The following is a 21,350-nucleotide window of genomic DNA, read 5'->3' as shown; positions in this document are numbered from 1 at the left end:
ATACATGCTGTGAGTAGAAGACATGGTACCAGATGCCTGCCTGCAGGGAGAAAAGTCTTATGGACACTTGGCTTGGGCAGTGGACAGTATCACTGTGCTAAAGGTTTACTCTTCTCTGGCTCAGTAGAGTCCCTTGCTGAGACACAGGCTTGGTGAAAGGAACATGGGCTAAATTCCAGTGTCAATCCACCTTACTGTCTGGACACTTCAGTACAGTGTGAAAATCACACAAGTAAAGTAAATATTCCAGATTTCAGGTTAAAACACTGTCGTTTCTTGTCTACAAGTATGATGCAGAGGAACAAAGGAAAGAAAAGAGCGAATTCTTTCTATGAACAGTAGGACAGAACCTCTATACCCAAATCACGTGTGCCTGTTTCTTCAGGGAGCAGCTAATACATGGTAGTCAGGATTCAAAGGCATCTCAGATGTAATCCTTGGAGAAGCCAAGGATGCTAGGGATGTGTCGACAAAAGCGTGGAGGTATAATGACTTCAGAGAAACACTCGGGAGACTGGGATTATTGGTGGTATGAAAGCTCCTAAAGATTAGACACCTCATGTTTATACTTTCTAAATGTTGCCCCTCATGGAATTTCTGAAGGGGCTCACTGTGTGGGCATATGCTGTTTAGACAGTGCAGGGCTGACAAACAGAAATTGAAACCAATAGATTGTGTTTGAAGTCACCTATTTCTTTAAAAAGTCCACAAGGAGGATAGCTAATTTAAAAAGAAGTATGCACTAAAATCCAGAGTTAGATGGTAAAAAATATTCTCTAAAATATGTGCAACTGGTTCTGTTAGTAAACAAAATAAAATGCCTTCCTTCTTCTTGTAATGTAGTGAACCAGATACAGATGGTTTGAATTTAATTCACAAATGCAAGTGGGAAAATATTTGGAAAGTGAAGGTAAGGGTCAATCCTATATTTTTAATTACCGTCTCATCTAATGAACCAGAAATTAGCTTCTTAACTACTCTAAAATATTCTCTAGATTCCATGTGGCAACTATCCCGTATTAAGCTCCATCTTCCCTTTCAAAATTTACTCCTATCAGGAATGGGGGAATATTAATTACAATAGATACTAGTTGTATAAAAACTTCCTACATGCCAGGCAGTCTTCTACGAGTACTATGTTAACTCATCTCACCTTCAGAGATTCTCCTTTTTCCTGATAAAGAAAATTAGGTACAAATTTTCAGTAATTTTCCCAGAAGCAGAGAAATGACAAGGAGCTCTAGGATTTAAGCCAAGACTCTCTTGCTTTACAATCTACAATATCAAACACAACACCTCATGCCTCTGTAATGACCAACATCCTTCTCTTATGCTCACCATAATGAACTGTAATTACCAGCTGAGGTGCTCAGTTCCCCAACAGTATCATGTGCTCCTTGAGGACAGACTTCCCAACCAGAAACACGTACAACCTATAAAGTACCCCATAAATACATACTAAAATAAATGAATGATATTTATGCTTATAGTTCTAGCTTAAATTATGTATATCCCTACTTTAAAAAGCAACTTACTATGTAGGCCACAGGAAACAAGCTAAGTTAGGTGAGACACAGAAGTTAAAAGAAAAAAATCCTAAGCGGTCCAAGATGTTCTGGGCATGCATTGTTCACCCACCCAGCAGGAGGCTGACAGCAAAACGGGAGCATAGTCTCTTAGGTAGATGTTACGGTTTATGTCTAGTTATCTCCCCAAAGTCTCATGTAATCATGGGGTGGATTTCTAGACTTTGTGATTAATTCATGATTCAATGCTGGGAATATGGGTGTGAATGCTTCTGGGATTAAGGGTGTGAGTGCTACCCCCAGCCTGGGGCAGCTAGCCTGAATGCAGCATAAGGGAGACAGACTTGCTCTCTGTTGCCATTGTAGCCACTACTCCCATTTGCTCTTGCTGTTTTACTGTTTTCTGCCACCATGAACTGCTGCCCTCTGCCGTGTGCCACTCTTTGTTGGAGTCAGCTGTGTATGGACTGAAACCTCCACTAACCATGAGCATTTCTTCCTTAATTTGGGGTGTTAAATATTTTGTCTGAGCAAGGAGAGAAAAGTAACCCAGACAGGAAAGATGCCCAAAACTTCACTAAAGAAAGGCAAGAGAAAGTGACAAAACATTCAGATTATCCTGGAACACAATCCTAATTAACTTCTCCTCCTTACTGGTAGTAGGGAATCAGTGCAAGATGCAGCAGGGAGTTTGTTTTCCAGCAAAGCAGAGGAACTGGGGTAGGAAGAGGGAGAGAGGTGAGGGGAGAAGAAAATAAGGCAGAAGGAGAGAACACCATGCATCTTTATGAAGCATGGCCTGAGAGTGAGCATGCCTGAAACCTCAAACTAGAATACAAAAGGTAACCACAGCATCCTCAACCAGAAACCCAGAGGTGCACTCAGAGAAATACAGAACCACCTAGAACAATCACCAGGATTGAATCTCTAGTGCACATGTCAGGCTGGTCCCACCCCTTGGGAGTCAGGGTGTGGTGGTATGGTGGTGCACACCTGTAATCCCAGCTCTGGGGAGGCTGAAAACAGGAGGATCCCTACGAGTCTGAGCTGCATAGTGAGACCCTGTACCAAATACATTAAAAAAAAAACACAATCACTGCCTATTTATGCAAATGTAAACTTGTTTCTTTTCTTTTCCTTACCAAAAAACAGATTTTAAAAAAATCTCTACCCCAAAACCAGCTTGTATTCTTTCCTATCTCAAGAGAAGGTAGTTCATGGCTTTTAAAGCTTTAAAATGCATTATGAATGCAGAAAGTGAGAGAATGCTTTCCAGAGAAATAAATTCCATTTCTTGATGAAAAACCAGGTAAGATGTACCAAGGGTTTAACAAAATCTGGTTTAAACCATCACCATCTGCTACCAATCCCTGCATTCTGGTCCTGTACCAGGCCTGGGCACAGGAACTACTCATAGTTCCATCAACAGAAAAGAGAATAGAAACCCTCAGAGTGTCCAGCCCAGCGCTCTGGGTGGAGATTTCCCCATTGCTGTAGTGACCATGGCTTGCTACCCATATGAGTGCACTTCCTCTTGCCACCAAGTTCCTCCCCTCCAACAGCAGCTGTCGGATCATACAGCTATCCCCACTGTATTTGTAATAAAACCTTTATCTTCCACCTAATATTTTAAAAATTATCATAGTTGTGTAGCACTATCTGAATAGTGTGACCATCACATCGTTTTTCTCTCTAGAGAGACCTACAAGGGGAAGAAAAATCACAACAAGAAGGTTCATAGTGACCATAGAATCCATTCAAGTGTTTAAGAATCCATAAAGCCAGGTATAAGCTAGCTCCTGCTTATCTCAGTCCTCCTGTACTCTGGATTGCTCTCTAGCCCACTGGATCCTTTCTGTACTTCGGTCACACTTAAGCCTTTAATACTGCAGCTTCATTCTGAAATGCCCCTTTCCCTAATCTTTTCACTTTGGGGACAGAGGGGATTGTGAGGGCTTGAACCAGTGCTGAGCGCACGCACTGTCATGAGCCGCCCCTGCTGGACCTCGACATCACCCTGTCTTAAATTCTACTTAACAGTCTATTTTTGTAATCTAAAACTACCTTGATTTTTGCTTTGTTTGCTTCTTCATGATTATTTTTTATTAGGTTTAAGCAATAAATGGATAATCACAAGTTAGGTAGTTCAAGGCTTTCTTAATAAAGGGCTACTTACTAAAGTAGGGCAGAGTGTGGAGCAACAAGAGGAAGGGGACCACGCCAAGGCCTTGGGAAGTGAGGGTTAGGAGTGTCCAGGCTTGGGGGGATAACAGGAGAAGCAGTGAGGTCAGAAAGGGGAGGGAAGTCTTAAACACCACTGACTACCTAGCCAGAGCTGGGACCTTCGAAATCTGTTTCCACTAATCCAAAGAGACCCCAACGAGGAGAAGCAAGAGAATAAAGCCTCACAGCTCAAATACTATCCTCCATTGCCCTTTGGTCTCCAGCAGCAGCTCTCCACTTGCCAAGCCCAGCAAGAGGCAGAGAACAAGAAATCCATTGAGGAAGGGCGAGGGTCACCAAATTCTTTTCTGTAAAGTGCCAGATAATAAATACCCTCTGGCCTCCTGTTTCAGAGGGTATTTTGGGCAGCTAATGTTTTTGCTGTTTTAGGGCTGAAAGCACATATAGAGGGTAGTTTGTAAATGGATATGGTGGGATACTAATAAGGCTTTACCAATGCAAATTTGAATTTTATATGATTCTCACCTATCATAAAACCCTTCTATTGATTTATTAAACTACTTAAAAGCATCATTCCTATCTCATAAGCATGTGAGAATAGGCACCAGGCTAGATTTAACCAGTGAGTGGTAGTCTGCTGGGCTGGACATGGACCTGGATCTGAAGTAATAGGCAGAGAATGTCAGCACTTCTATTTTCCCACACTCCAGCCAGTCACCAGGAAAGTGGTGACCTCCCTATATATCCAGCACAATGTATGGGATCCAAGATACACTAAGTGTTCAGCAAAAAATTTGTAGGGTAACTCATCACATCAGTTTTCTGTTGCTTATTTCACTTTATGAACAAAACAACTGCAACTATCAAAAGCCCTTGAAAGCCCACACTCCTTGAGAAAAACATCTCTGAAACATCATTGCATAGCATTGTTGATTTTATTACACAACCAACAAACTATGTGGCAGATACAGAGCACTCAAATGATATAGAGGGGCAGGGGGAGGAAGCATCTTCATATATTGCCTATCGGGACCCCAAGGCACTTCATCCAAAGTCTGATTTCAGTAGAAAAATGATACAAAAGGAGAAAAGGAATGTTTTCCTTTGCCTTAAGCTTTAGGTATCTCTCTGGGACTGAGCCTCAGGGACTCTGTATGCTTGACTATCGATTCACTTTCTAATGAAAATGGATAAGTATGCCCACTCAGGCTGTAGCGAGACAAAGAATGAATGACACAGAGGGGAATTTCCTGCACAAGTTTAGGTTGGTTAGAGTTTAGCACAACAGCACCTGAGTCCTGGACAGGTGAGTGCTTTCTTGCACTGGGTGAAGGACGTTGTCATTTGATATTGTCCATAAGCCCCTCTAGGAAAATCTAAATTAGTACTGACACCAACAGTTTTTACAGGAATTCACTGTTCAGTTAGGTAATAAAAATATTCCTCCTGAATGAAAAGGATACAAATAGAAGACATGACTAACTTATATTAAATATGAAAGGTGTTTTTAATAGTACATTGACAGTGACAATTTCATAGCACTAGAAAGCCACACACTGTTCTCAGACCTGTACACATGTATATAATTTCATTCATCCACCAAAATTATGAGCTAATAACTGTTATTGTTCCCATTTTAGAGTTAGAATTCTGGAGCACACGTTGTTAAGCAAGCTCCCAAGGTTATTCATTTAGTAAGTGGCGAGCAAGCATTCAGGTCTGGCTCTCAGAAACTTCACCATTCTGCTCATTTCTATACTAAGTAATCAATCCACTGAAGTTTTGCTCAAGAGATGCATATAGTTCATGAAAATGACATCATTCGTGGACATAAAGCACTTTTATCAATACTCAAAAGAACAGGCTCAAGGAGAAGGATGCTAAAGGATTATACATCACAAGCTATCCCCACAGCTTTGCCTTCATGGCAGAGTGCAATGCAGCAAGTGTTTATTCAGTGTCTATTTTGCATCCCCAAAGAATGCCAGGCACCTCGGAGAAAACAAGCAGAAGATGACAAGGGCCAAATTTATAAGAGTGGCCCATGTGAAAAAACTAGAAAATGTAAGACCAAAAAAAAAAAAAAAAGATCAACAAATGCCAAGTACTGTACTTGTTTATATTTATATAATAAATTTATTTAAACACACATTGTGTGTTTTGATTGCATGTCAATAGGAATAAAATGAATGAGCAGCTGTCCTTATTCTATTAATAAATTCAGTATGGGGACACAACTGCATTTTCAGTCTTCTATAAAATGTTGTAGTTCCTCAAGAAGAGGGTTTTAAATGAGGGAAGAGAATTCTCCTCTAGCATATGTCAGGTGAAGATACTACCCAGAACAACTACAGGAAGTTTTCTCCTTGGAATGGTTAATTTTATGTGTCACATTAAGTGCACTAAAGGTTACACAGATAATTGGTCAAACATATGTAGTATGTCTATAAGCATAGCAAGACAAAGAATGAATGACACAGAGGGGAATTTGGCAGAGAATGTGAGCATCTCTATCTTCCCATGCTTGTCGGATGGATACTGATATGTTTTTTATTAGGTTATACTTCATCTCCAAATATATACAATAATGAGATCAGAATTCTCCCTAAGATGATTCAGCAATTCTGCACAGAAGAAAAAGTGCAACTAATCATTTCCTCAGAAAAGAAAGCACAGACTTTGAGTGATATTTACTCATGCTGTCACTTTCCATAACATATAGAATACAGATGTTCCTCAAATTATGATGGAGTTATATACCTTATACCCATGTTGAATAGGAAATATCACAAGTTGAAAGTGCACGGATACACCTAACCTATCAAGTACCATGCCTAGCAACACATAATACTGGTTGTTAACCCTCATAATCATGTGGCTCCCTACAGGCTGTAGCTGTTCCCACTGTAACACATCATAGAGAAGTATGAAAAGACAAAACCAAAAATATGGTTTCTGCTGAACATATAGTAGTTTCGTGCTATCACAAAGTCAAATAGTTCTGAATCAAGCCATTGTAAGTTGGTGCTATGGTTTGGACATGGTTCAGTTGCATCCCCCAGAGTTGATGGGTGGGAGGCTTCATCCCCAGTATGGCGGCGTTATTGGTATATGATGTGGAAACTTTAAGAAGTTAGGCCTGGCGGGAACTGCTTAGGTAATGTTGAGAATGCACTCAGGAGGGACTGAGGGAAGCTGATTACTCTGTAGCTTACTGTTTAGTTATGTGACATCTTGCTCCCACAGACACCCCCAGTGTGACCACAAGCCAACAGGATCAACTATGTACATCCAAAACTGAATAAATCCAGAATAAGCCAGAAAAGAGATAGAGAGATATAGAGATAGAAGAGACAGAGGGAGAGGAGGAGAAGATGGAGAGATATAGATACAGAGATTATATCTCCAGTCTGGTATTGGTCCAATTTCCTCTGGTCAGGACTTACTACCAAAGGTCAACCCTACCATTTCATATATTGCCTATTGATTTAGTTGCATGAGGAGCCCGAAGAAATTTCCCAGTCAATGGAATGGCTGTGTTCTCTTGGTGAAACTTTCTTCCACTAGAATTAAAACTGTAGGCCAGAAGAGCATGAAGTTTCAGGAAAGCAAAGCGAATTTTCACTAGTAATCATAAGCAGCACTCTCATCTCTGTTACTTGATTCCTGGATCTTGAATCGTGGTTATGTGAGAAATTGTGCTACATACTGGATGCTGATTCAAGGCACAGAGTCTTCTACAAAAGCTTGTCCCAGCCATGCAAAATATTACCACCTATCTAGTTGGTGCTGCATATGAATTAACAGGACCCTCAGCCAATGTAACACTAAGAATTTCTCTCTGGCCTCTTCTCTTGGATCTACACATTCCTACCATGTGATCTATCTTTCACTTCCTTCTTCCCACTGCTCTTTTCATGTCTTTTCTCTTTCACCTGCCTCCACTACTACCACTCATCTTCATTGGGTATAGAATTATATTTAGCCAGCAACTTAATATTTTTCTTACTCTGACTCTATGCCTTCTCTTTCCCTAGGTATTTTCTTAAACAAAAATAGCTTCTTTACTAAACAGAGTTTTGGTACAAACTATTAAAATAATGATTTTGTTCAATCCCATTAATAAATTAATATCATATTTACATATATATAAACACTATTCTGAAGAGGGATATATCCTTATTTTAATAATAAAGCAGATTTCATTAATTTAATCTAAGATAAATAAATGTGTTGTAGTCATTTTGGTACTTAAAATATATAATCCTTTTTGACCTAACAAATTTCAGCTTATTTACAGGGAACAAAAAGGTTGATGTGTCCTATTAAAAGAATTTGTTATTATGTCAGTTCTGCAAAATTCACTTACACAATTATTTCTTTTGTTTTCGAAAGAAGCTTGCTGCTGCTGAGCTCAGGCCTATGTTCTAGAGCAATCTCCTTCTGCGATGGTGCTATCTCTACGGATTTCAAGAGCAGTCCCTCTTCTGGCCATTTGAGGCCTCTGAAGACAATGGCCCTTTTGCAACCCAAGTCTGTGGCAGCTCCTTCATGCCAATCATTGAAGCAGAAGACCGACTCTTCACATGGCTTTTTAAGTACACAATGATGCAACTTTAAACATACCATGATTGGAGTGGAAGATGTCCTCCCACCTACAGGAGGACATCATCTTTCCTTCTTCCCCAAGGTAAAGACCCTTTCTTTCCCAGGTGTGTGGTTCCCATCTCTCTGTTTGGTACCTATTCAAATGGCTAAACACATCAAAACCATTAAATAGGGGCTGGGGAGATGGCTCACTGGAATAAGTGCTTCCCTGGCAAGCACAAGGGCCTGAGTTCAGTCCCTGGTTCCACAAAAACAAAGCATTTAATAGCCTTGAGTATTGCACTGTGGTTACAGAAATTATGACAACCCCAACACATAAGGCATAAACATGATAATGAATATTCTTATTAGGAACAAAGATATATGTGCATTAATTTTTCATATGTTCTTTTATTAGGGCATATTAGTAATACACAGTTATGAGTTTCATGCATATAACATGTAATATACTTTTATTGCTTCCATGCCTCCTCTTCCTCCTTTTTCGGGGTCCCCTTCTTCATCCCTAATAGTCTACCTTCTGCTTTTCAGTCATCTCTCTACGATAAATACTTTTTGGCCCAGATAATAATATACAGCTGTCACTGGTTTGTTGGGTTTTATTTTGTTTTGCTAAGTACTTACCAGTGACAAGTAACCTTCAGTTAGCTACAGGATAGTTACTATGTTATCAGAATACCTGACACCTCTGCAAATAAATAAAAATTAGCAAAATCCCAAGTGTTTTGAGTGTTTCCACTGACAGCAGGAGTGTCAGGAGAATATTCAACCCAAAGCCCACAAGTGTAGCAACACAAGTCCATCCAAAAGCAAAAAGAAAAGAATGGAATATTTATGAAATAACATCCACAGTCCTGGTCATGGGCTCAACCATAAGTTCAAAACCATAAATCCAAAATGAAATACGACCATGAACTTACCCTAGTGCAATTATCTGCAACATAAAAATGATGAGTGTATTCCTAATTCCAGAGGGTCCAGCATTTGACATGTATGTATGAGTATTTTATCACAAAGACTTAGACTAAACCTGACAACTAACTTCACATACACAATTTCCTCAGATTACTGAGATTTAGCACTGAGAATTTTGTTCTTTACCATGAGAGACACAGTTAAGCTAACAAGAGAAACCAATTTGTTAACAGGCCTGAGTCTTGATTATCAATTAAACAGATTCTAAAAACATCTAAATTTGACGCTAAACATATCTACGCAGATGGTCTCTTTCAGTCCACAAGCCTCAAGAGACAAAACTCGAGCCTATTTAGGGAAATTTCATCTTCTACAAAGTGACAGAAACATGACATGGAATGCAATTAATTGATCTTCTAAAAGGAGAAACCCATATAGTAGCATGAGAAGATACTTAAAATTGAGTTAGGATGGTGGTTGATTGAAACAGAGGTATTGCATGAGATTTTGAAGCAAGTAGACAAAACTAAACAAAAAAAAGGGGGTACAAATGTAGGACCAGTTTGTATCTGTATATTCAAAATAATTAGGATAGATATACAGCTACTTTCTCTTAATTCAATGAATAGAAAGATTTGTACTAATAGTGTTTGTGGACAGGATATCATGTCTGCATCTTGTACTATGAATAACCACTAAGAAGACAAAAATGTATTAATTACTGAAGCTGTCCCACTAATTGGTTTTGAAACTGTCTTATTGCTATTCGTTTCTCAATACAATCACTAAAAAAGTATACAAATTGTACAATTTTTTTCCAAATTGTTCTAAGTGCAAAATATTAACTACTTTCTGAATGCAGTCCTTCCAAAACAAGTTTTCACTGACCTCATGTAGCTTCTGAAATTGAAATAACATTAACATTGTTTCCATGTATGATTATTAACAAAGTATTAGAAAGATCACAAAGTCTTTAATTTTTTTTTCCTTATTATATCACCAAAACAACATCCAGTGCAACTTCATCAATAGTCATTTACTGGAGATGTTAGGATGGCCTCTTCTTTAATCATGCATAAAATTTCATCACTACATTACCTTAAAATTGTTCATTTTAAGACCGTACCAAATACTGTTCCAAAGCAATGCTAATTATGCTTTAAAATGTACAACTTTATTGACAAAATTAACAAGATTTCCGCAAATATGTGAACAATTAGAACACATTTCTAGTAAATGTCTTGTTTATGAACACACATGGACTAGTTTTCACAGTAATGAATATTTTCCTCAGATTTCTCTGTCTATAAAGTTGGCCATGTAGGACAGGATAGCAATTTGGCAGGGCTGCGAACCCTGTTCTCCTGAGTGCTTACAAACAGCTTCCCCAAGTTTGATCAGCAACACTGTCCTGACATCAGAGTGAGAACAAAATGGGGTTGCACCATGTCCTAGACTTCTGATTTTCCAAAGTGGTGCTGTTTCCATGGAACCACACAGCTCTCCAGGCAGAGAATATTAACTCTCTCCTTCATGTTTTCCAAATTTCCATATTTGGATTTCTCCCTCCCTGAGCCTGATGGGGCTGCCTGACACAGGCCATCAGCAAGGAATTTTCCTAGAAAATCTTTAAAGGATATTTTTTAAATTAAAAACCACAATGCAAAAACTTTCCACAAGAATAAAGAAGGATTTCATTCAATTAGTCTAACTTACTGTCTCCCATTATACCACATACTCAAATAAATTCTAAATAGATTTAAGAATTCATATATATATATATATATATATATATATATGATATAACAGATAAATATATATCATACTAAGGACAAAGATTTTCTAAGAAAAAATGTAGAAGTAGGAAAAAAAAGAATCTCAAACATTTTTAAGGAATTAAAAAATGAAAAAAATCCAAACTTAGAATTTTTTTTCTACAGAACTATAAATACAATTAATACAATTGTCTTTATTACATACAAATATTATATGATCACCTCTAAAAATTAAAACCACATTAAAATAAAAGTGAAAAAAAAACCTGTTTAAGTCACTCTTAAACCCAAATGAAAATTTAATGTATTGGTACCAGGCATTGAACTCGGGACCTTGCGCTTGCCAGACAGGTGCTTATTTCACTGAGCTATACCCCCGTTTCCACAAGGTTTATTTTATTCTATGAGTTTATGCATATTATATTGCATAGGCCACCAAACATAGAACACGGCAATGTGCATGGCTTTTGATATAGTCTGAGAGGGAATGCGGCCCCAAGCTTCAGGCGTGGGGGGCTACCCCAGACAGAAGGCAGACAGGACATGATACTCACCTTGGCCTCTTGAGCCACTTAGGTAGATGGATCATTCAGACCCCTAAAGGAAACTCTCATTTCTCCCAGCCAGCCTGTTGCAGGGTCTGGCAGCCACCTGTGACCAGGAAGAAAGCTACTGTGTACGAATGGAACAAATACCCAGAGAACAGAGTCAAGACAAAAAGCCTACCATTTGCAGCTCAAGGAATAATACCAGCTTCATTTATAACTAGGAAATTGAAAAAAATCTGCATGAAGTTAAGTTTCCAATAATCCACATCTTTTTTTATTCTTTTACCAGTAATTTCATTTTTCTTATCAGAAAATCATCCAATGGATCATCATTAAAGCAGGAATTACCTGAAGGAAAATCATGAGGCAAGATACACAGTGGCCTACAAATCCCCAGCCATGCCCTACAATTTGTGAACAAAGTTAAGAGGAAAATACAAGAATGAAAAGTATCTTCCAGCAGAAAAATCTCAAAGATATCAACTCGAGGAAACAATGGAGTTTCACAGCTTCTGTTACTTGCTAAATGCTCCCCATTGTCTCAAAGAATAAGCAATTTTATACTACAGGTTTCACACCGATCAATCACTAACATGAATTTATTGACTTTCTATTATGCACCCAGCCTTACAAAATGCCCAGCGCATTGTAATGCTTGTTGACACTACATTAAAATGTCAAAGTTGTCTTTGTAACACAACAAAGAGATGTCTGGAAAACACTATACAGGCCTTTCCACTGTATCCACCACCACAAAATTATGTTTCACAACATCCATTGGCATTTGCTTACAAAAACACTGATCAGGGCTGGGGAGATGGCTCAGTAGAATAAGTGCTTCCCTGACAAGTACAAGGCCCTAAGTTCAATCCTTGGTTCCAAAAAAAAAAAAGAAAAAAAAAAAAAAAACAATGATTAGATTTCAACATAGGAGGAAAAATGACACAGTTCTATAGTTGTATCATTGGGTGAGTGGGTGTGTGTAAGGTAGTTTTCAAAGGAACAAAATACGAAAGACTAAGATACAAATTGCCAAGAGAAACTCAGTGTACAGAGACCCTTATGAGTTGTATTTCATTTTTCAAAGGTAAACTTAAACTGCAAAATATGTTGTTTTTGTCTCTCTTTCTACTCTGGCATACAAGACATACAGAATAGGAAATCTGGAGGAAAAGTAGTTTAATGAGAAATTTTTGACAATGGTTGAGAATGTGGTCTGCCTGCTTTAAACGTTATTCCAAAGTTTTAGACCACAAAACACTAGAGACAAATCAATGACAACAGCTATCATAGAACTTTATATCCTATAAAAGGTAAATTAATGCATTAGCATTACTGAAAGTTAAAGGAAAATTAGTGTAAATGAAAGTAATTATTAAAAGCTGTTGTTGTTAAATGAAAACTACACTTACAGTGAACATTTACTGACTACTCTTGTTACTCCGTATCTAGATGCAATCTTCGGCCTGGATTGAGTTTTAAACCAGCTTTTCCCAACCTATCCAAGAGGTACTTATGGAATCCAAGCTTCAGCTATTATACACTTTACTTATAACATCTAATCTTAGACAAAGTGGCACAAGATCATAAATGATGACCTATTTAATAGATTCTACTGCTGGATGCCAAGAGCTATATGTTCTTAACCTACCAAAGAATGTCATCCTTCAGTGTAGTGTCCATTCTGGCATCTGCTCAGTATCTGTTCTCTAAATCTTTTTTTATATTAAAGGCTATTAACTTATAAAGTAACCAACTATATCTCAGCATTTGTGTTTCACTGGATTTTACTCTAAAATGCAGAGATATATTTTGAAGGCATTTGGTGACCACTTCAGAAAGATGGTCCATACATGTCAATGACAGGGATAAATGAAGATCAGTAGCATTTTTAGTTAAACACCCATTACCCAGAAGTTGTCAGATCAAAGTAGTGACATTTTTTGAATAAAAATATTCCTACAGCCATGATACATATATATTACTATGTCCTATGAATTAAAATTTTAGTCACAGAAACCCCAAGCACAAATTTTTATCAGTTTAACCCATTTCCTTCAATGAAAGTCAATAGTGCAAAATAGAAAGAAATAAATGAAAAAGATCATAATTACTCAATATTTATGCAACTATAGTATTTTTAGCAAGCTTTCCATTTCTATGATTTTAAAATGCTCTACTTTTGTCTTGCATAATTTTATTAATTTGTGTCACTTTTTATCTTTATTTTGGTAACTTCTCAGTTCATTTTTTTCTAGGAATGATGCATTATGTGTCTAAAAATAGAAGCTGTTCATTGGGATTGTGATGCAGAGTTCTAGAAGATAGTTTTCAAAAATAAAGTATTACTGTTAATAATTAGGTTTTGCTTGACAAAATAAAAACAAACTCAAAAAGGCATGACCATCAGTTCTGTCAGAAATGGTTATTATTGGAACACAGTATAGGTCTATTTTCTGCTGGATACAGACTTGGATTTTTTTTTAATTTGCATTAGTGCCTCATGATAGCCTCAGTATAGATCATTCTCCTGTGTTCCACATATGAAAGCAAAAAGAAAACAAAATTCTCTAAGGTGTTAAGACCCGTCTCTTTCCCAAGATACTACACTATCCACAGCCTTCTCGGCTTCGAGAAAACAAAACGACGAACTGAAGTACCACTCTGCATCATATGGCATGTTTCCCAGACTTCATTCCTGGTTATCAACTAGTAATTAAAGTCCTACAAACCCTTTCAAGTGATGTCATCACTTTTTGAAGAGTTATAAAAAGAATCTTGGACATGTTCCAGAAAGATAGGGCCAGTCATAGATTAATAACATTTAGCCTGATTCATACCCTATTACCAAAGAGAACAAAGTAGATTATATATGAAAAATCCTATAAATTAAAGCTGGACTTGGCATATATTTTTATGTGCTTAAGCTTCTGGACTATATTCCCATAGTGAGGGTGAAAAGTTGAAAAGTTCTCCAGTTTGCATCTTATCATCCCTTGATTTCTTTGCCCACCTTGTGGATGAAATGCAAAGACAAAAGCCGTGCTAAACAGACAAAGGATCCACAGAATTTGACAATTCATTAATATAGATATTCAGGCTTTGTATCACCAAGTTGCGACTTATATTAATAGTGCTGACAAGGCTTTTGTATGAAAAAACAAAGCTTTCATTATTATACTGATAGCAGCCAGAGGTAACCATGTTTAGAATTCAAATCTACCTGATTGTTCTTTTTTTCTGAGCAGAATATATTTATTGGGAGAAAGAAAGCTCCGGTCCAAGAGAGGGACAAGAGGGGGCCCCCTGAGCAGGTGGTCCCTGGGAAGCTATCTCTTCCAGGGACTTTTATAGAGGAAAATCATGTGGTGAGTTGGATCTAAGGTGGTGGAAAACATGGGAACTCGCTTAGGTGGGCATGAGGTGAGATAAAACTATGGTCTACCAATGAGATTACAAGCACCATTGCTCAGGTAAAATTGATTAAATCCAGTACCAAATGAGGAAGTGAGTCACAAAGCAAATGGGACAGGGCCTCTTTCTGTTGAGGGTTGGGTTATTGACTCATTTGGGTTCTCTCAAGATGATTGATACTTATTTAGAATATCAATCTTTGATGCCCATCCCTAGGGAAGTAGATAGCTGTATTTGTTTCCTCTTTTGTCTTAAAGTCTGGCCTATAGGGAGTGTTTGTCCCTTCCAAGTTGCAAGTCATCTTGTCTTCCATCTTGTCTCCTTGAGGGACTGGCCCTGAGTGCCTATAATATTTCTATCTAATTCAGATGCGTACAACATACTCCCCTCTGAAGAACTGACCTGAACTACCAAGAGGGAACTGTGGACAATGACTGCTCTGGCTTCTTCAGGCTGAAAGGGGTCATAACTGTCAACTGGCAGTTAGGGATTTCTCCAGAAGTTCTATGTAAAGGCCCTCGATAGACACCAGAAATTTTCACCTTGGGTAGGCATGACGGTTTTAAATCTGGAGGAGACAAAGCAAAGAAACTAACACACATAGGTCAAATAATCACTACAGGATAATTATGAATACAGTCAAAATGATCTTTACCAAGTAGACAGTAATGACTTCCTATAAAAATAATAAAGATAGGGTCCAGGGGACCTCAGCATCTTACATACCATTGATTTTATATCTAATATTTTGAAAAGCTATTGAGACATTAGATTGTTCTTAATAAAGCTATTGTAAGAATAGTCACTTTCCTCACCACTAAGACACAGTACATCCACATCATGTACAACTTAAAGGATGAAAGGTTTATTTTTGATTCACAGTTTCAGAAATCTCAGTCCATGGTCAGTCACCATGCTCCATGATAGAAATGTCCTTGTGAAAGAGTGCAGTGTTTGGGAAAGTTGCTTAGGCCATGGTGGCTGGAAAGGAGAAAGAGGAGAAGAGCTGAGGAAGGAGATCTGTCTTCTAGGTCACCACCCCAGTGACCAACATCTTCCATCCAGACCTAACCTCTACAAGCACCCTCAACTATTGATTCATCAGTGGACTGAAGCACTGATGAGGGAGGACTTCACTCTTCCAATCCAATCACCTTCCAAAATCCCTGCATCTGAACATAGAGAATTTGGGGGATATTCTAGATCGACATGGAGGTTACTCTTTCAGAACCAACACAAGTGGGTGAGATGTTAAGATCTGACACTGTAAAACTACACTTTCCAAGTACTATTTATGTGAAGCTATTGATCAATGGACTGTGCTCTTCCAAATTGAAAGGTGCTCTGATTGTAAAGTGGCCACCAGATTTCAAGAATTAGAGAATAAACTACAAAGAAATATGGAATTTATTGAGTACATTTTGACATGATAATTTTGAGGGTGTATTAGGTTAAATAAAATATTGTCCTGAATCTTTTATTGTTTTTAATGTGGCTACTAGAAAGGTAAAAACTACATTTTTATTTCTATCTGGAAGCACTGCTGTACTGCTGTGGTTTGAATCCGGGATCTGTCACTCATCACATGGGCAGTTACGTAGTCAGTGTGGGTGACAGTACACAGAAAACTTGGTAGTGAGTGTAAGCAGAGGCCAAAATCTACCCTGTGCTCTGTCAGCCAAGCCATCCCCAGAGTATGTGCCTCTTCCTAAATTGTGGGTGGAGCCACACATATGATGTATGCACCATTTGGCTTGCATCTAGACCTCCCTCTAAAGCCTCATGTTCTGAAAGTTAGAGCTTTTCAGGACTGTTTGGATCTATAGCATGTGATAGTGGGATTAAGGATGTGTGATGCTAAATTAGCCCACTGGTTGTTTTTGCTTTTGAGATAGTTTCACTATATGGTGCAGATTGGCCCATTTGTGTGGCCCAGTTTGGCCTCAAACTCATGGCATTCTTCCTGCCTCTGCCCCCAAGTGCTGGGATTGTGGGTGTGTACCACCACACCCAGCTTAGTCCACTGATTGGAATTAGTATAGTTCCAGGTGGCATCAGCTCAAAGGCTGGTAGCCTCCATAGGATAAAAGGGAAAGGCAGGTTGGCTGCTGCTGCATGCTGCTTCACTGTCTTATGCCTGCTTACCATGGACCATTTCTCTTCTGCAATACCCCTCCTCTGTGCTACCTTGTTTTAGAGGCATCTGATTATGGACTGAAACCTCTATAAACTGTGAGTTGAAAGAAACCTTTCCTCCTTTAACTTTGGGAGTCTGGTACTTTGTCTTAATGATGAGAAAAGTAATTAAGACATGCACCCCACTATTAGTCACTTGACTTGGGACAAGATATTTACCCTCTCCTTCTTATTTCCTTCATCTATAAGCAGAGACCCTGGAGGTCTTGTGTAGTGTCAGCAAACATTAATTAATTTACATCAAAGGCCACACCCAACATCTAGGAGATAGTAAGTGTCAATCAATGTGTGCTATTTTTAACAGTGCTATACAAATCATTGCCTGTTTTGAATCTTCTACAGAAAATCTTGAGAAATACTTTCATTATAGTACTGGATCTTCGCACAGGTAATGATTCTGCCACTCAGAGAGCACTGATTTAAAAAATAAATAAATAAATAAGAGCAAATAGCCAAGCAGACTTTGCCAACAGCTGACTGCTGGAATGGAATTAACCCCAAAACCTAAAAGAATCAGATTTCACCAGGAGGAACATTATAACTATAGAGAAATAAGTATAAAAAGGAGCTTTTAAATAAATAAAAAGGAAATCTGAAGAAAGACAAGGAATCCCAGATAAATTATTTCTCTTCACTCTGCTGTGACTGTATCTCTTCCTCCCAAAATGAATGCCAGGTGCATAAAAAGGATAAAACTTTCAATTAAGCCGCTACATAAAGAATAAATGACCTTTAAAACAACTCGTATACTAGGAAAGGCTATTAATCATCATTAGAGCATGTGCCAGCTACCATCCAAAAGCACAAGGCTTTGGATTGGGCGCACCATTGCAAAGGCGGCGATAATTCACGTCACAACGCAAAGTGGGAAAGGTCAGCCAGAGGAAGCAGGAGTGTGAGGCCCACAGGGCGGGCAGCCCCCTCAGCGTGTTTCCCTACTGTGTGGAAAGGAGTTACTGGACGCAGAGTTCATTAAACTGTAAGCCCAATTACTATCCCATGGCGTAAACTGTATTGCAATTACAGTCCTTCCTTCCAAGAAGCAGCCAGCCGCCGTTTTCAGTAGAGAAACACTGGTTTGGACAAGGTTTATAAATGATTTTCATTAACTATCATTTACCATTAGCACAAATAAAAGCACTAAATGCCCACTTTGCTGTAGAGAATGACCTTTGGCCTGGATTCTCTCTCTAAGCGACGAGGGCTAAATGTATTGTGACAACTCCTAATCACATTTAGTGCAGCCTGTGATTTGATGGCGCCGGGTGTCCCATCAACTACAGACAGCCTGGCAAGGCCATTATATCCTCTTTCCTTTTAGAGATATGTATATTAGGATCCCAGGGAATTGAGAAATATAAGCCTCTCTTAGTCATCCGGAGTATATTTCGATAGTTTAAAAAAATGCATACACTCACATCGTTACCTACAAAGAATTGCTTGCAATGAGAACATCTTTCTGTTCTTTATAATTCAGGGTCATGTGCAGAAAATGCATTAATCCGATCAGCCCGACTCTAGTACGATAGATAAAAACCTAGTCATCATAACTCGCCAGTTAGAAACAATCCTCTCCAGAAATCCACACATAATGTGTTGCAGCTCAGCTTCATCTCATAAAAAGTTAATACAGCTATGTGATATTTAATACCAAGGCTTTGGGGTCTGATTTTGTACTAATCCAGGATAACATATTTCACAGAAATGTCAAGGGGAAACACTGGGAAGTCAAGACTTGTAACATGAAAATGATTTACTTGGGAACTCTAACGACTTGATTTGAATAAAAACAAGTAAGCGGCTGCCAAACATTCAAAATAAAATACTAAATTAGGAGTCCGACTCCACATTACCATAGGTAATAGCTTCTTTTTCCTGGACAAGATTGGGCCATACATTTCCCTACCAAATAAAGGAATGTGGTGTCTAAGTTCACAGTCTGAAGTGAAGGAAAAAAAAAAAGTGATGCACAGATTTAAGCAAAAGTAATTTTCTGATATAAAGCAAACACCACCTGAATTAAACATTGCAAGTATGATAATGGCTTGGAAGCAGGTGACAGTTATTACCAATTGTCTTTGTAGCAGAAAAGACCATTCATTTTGTCCCCAAAAGTGCAACCTCTCAGATAAGAGAAAGCAGTAAGGTACGCTCATGCTGTGGTTTACAGGAAAAGGGAATGGATTTGTGAAAACTTCTAGAAAAAGCAATGCTTTTTACCACAGTACAAACATCTCAGGAGAAGAAACAAAAGCCACAACAACACAGGATACTTTGGTCTTTTGTCAGTTAAAAATAGACTGTTGACAGAGACAGGTTCAAGTTCTACAGACTTTGGCAGGATGGTGGGAGTTTTGGCAACACCAAAGAAATGTGAACAAATTTTAACTCAGTTACATGGAGAGGGTTTTGGGATTTGGTTTTTGTTTTCAGCAAAGTTCCATTATCATTGTTTTCTTTGTTTGGAATCTATGAGAACTTGACAATCAGAAAAAATGCTTTCTTGTGTAAACTGAACTTGTAAAATCAGAGACATGAAAAGCCACTTTAAATACACAGTGGCTTCTGCGTGGAGAGCCACCTGGGCACCAAGACATGGATGGTGAGGCTAGGGATGGTCCCAAACATGGCCTCAACCCTTTTTTATAGGTAGGGAATTTGAAGCAATAGCTTGGCCAGGTCATGCAGCAGTCAGCAGGGCCTAATCAAGCTCTGTTTAGAGAATTTGCTCACGGTGGCAGGTCTCACTCTTCTGTGGAATTGATGTGATTGCCTACTTTATCCTCACGCCATTGAATATTTACACCATGCAACGTTCTCATCTCATCTGGTTAGAGCCTCATGAAGCAACCAGCTGACTGTAATTATAGGCTGTGCCCCCAGGGAGAGGAGGCTTGGCTGGTAGCATGCTTCCAACTCCTTTGGCAGACAGGGCTCACTGACTGCACCACTTAGCTTTCTCGTTTTATACATTAAGATCAGGGATTTATTAGTCCACAGATAAGGGATGAGATAACAGCACTGCACTAATAAAGAACAACTGGAGGGTCAGTGAGATTTGGTCCAGAATAGGACAAGTATGAGAAATTCATACTATCTTGTATTACGATTCTCAGCAGGCTTAGGGCAGAATATTCTGGACACTGCCGTTGGCTAGGACTAGACCTTTTTCTTTTAGTCAAATGCACATAATTACACAACTCAGAGGTCTCTGATATTTCATGGTGCCCCAAAACATTTTCTAAAAGAAAAAAGCTACAGAAAATAAAAGCCTAGGGTCATATAGTTAACCCATAAAGAGCTCATTATGCTACTCTTTAATACCACCTTACAAAGGATTCCCCTAAATGTAACAATTCAGGACATGCTTTATTTGTACTTCTTCACGCTATTCTGCACTTTAGATATGGATTACAGAACCCATTGTGCTTTTTTTTTTTACTTCAAAGTTACTGAAACTAAAAGCTCTGCTCTCTTCTTTAAAATTATACATTTATGAACGAGCCACACTGGAAATAAAATATTCTAAATGTTTCTTCAAATAGATGCTTCATGTTTTAGCAAAATCAGGCAGTTCCACTAAATCCAGTTTCCATTGAAGAGAAAGTGCTTTTAAATTTGATAAAATGGGTCACCTGCAACTGTGTAATTTTCGCAATTTATTCATTGCCTTCACCTTGACATGTCCAGATATAGCAGAAAACCTGTTCAGGGATGGTCCAGGCAAGACTATCCTTTCAGTGCAGAAGAAAAGTGCCTAGAAGAAGACTTGAAAATAGAGCTGTGAGGTTAAACCCTGGGCTCAGGGCTAAAGAGCATACACTGAAGGTTGCAGCAGACAGAGGTGAGAATCCCAGCTTTGGTACACAAGGACTGTACCCTCACCAAGTTATTTATCTTATGTGAATCACTTTTCTCCCTAGGTTAATCTTTTAAGAAGCCTCTATGTTCCAGGTATTACTCTGATTAGCAATTTAAGCCCCAAAACTTCATGAAAGTGGTATTATGTGCATTTTTAATGGGACCTTGACGTTCAATGAAATTAAAAGTCTTGCTATGGAAACACTGTTAGTCATTGCATGATTTGGGATTTGGACCTAGGATGCTTCAGATTTACCTCCTCAGTCATTTTACTCAATGACTCCCACAGCTGTTAGTACAAGCATGGGAGATGGGAGATATAT

This window comes from Octodon degus, unplaced genomic scaffold (genome assembly GCF_000260255.1).
Source record: "Octodon degus isolate 3935 unplaced genomic scaffold, OctDeg1.0 scaffold00059, whole genome shotgun sequence".
NCBI classification, from domain to species: Eukaryota; Metazoa; Chordata; class Mammalia; order Rodentia; family Octodontidae; genus Octodon; species Octodon degus.
Note: the sequence above shows the minus strand (reverse complement) of the source record.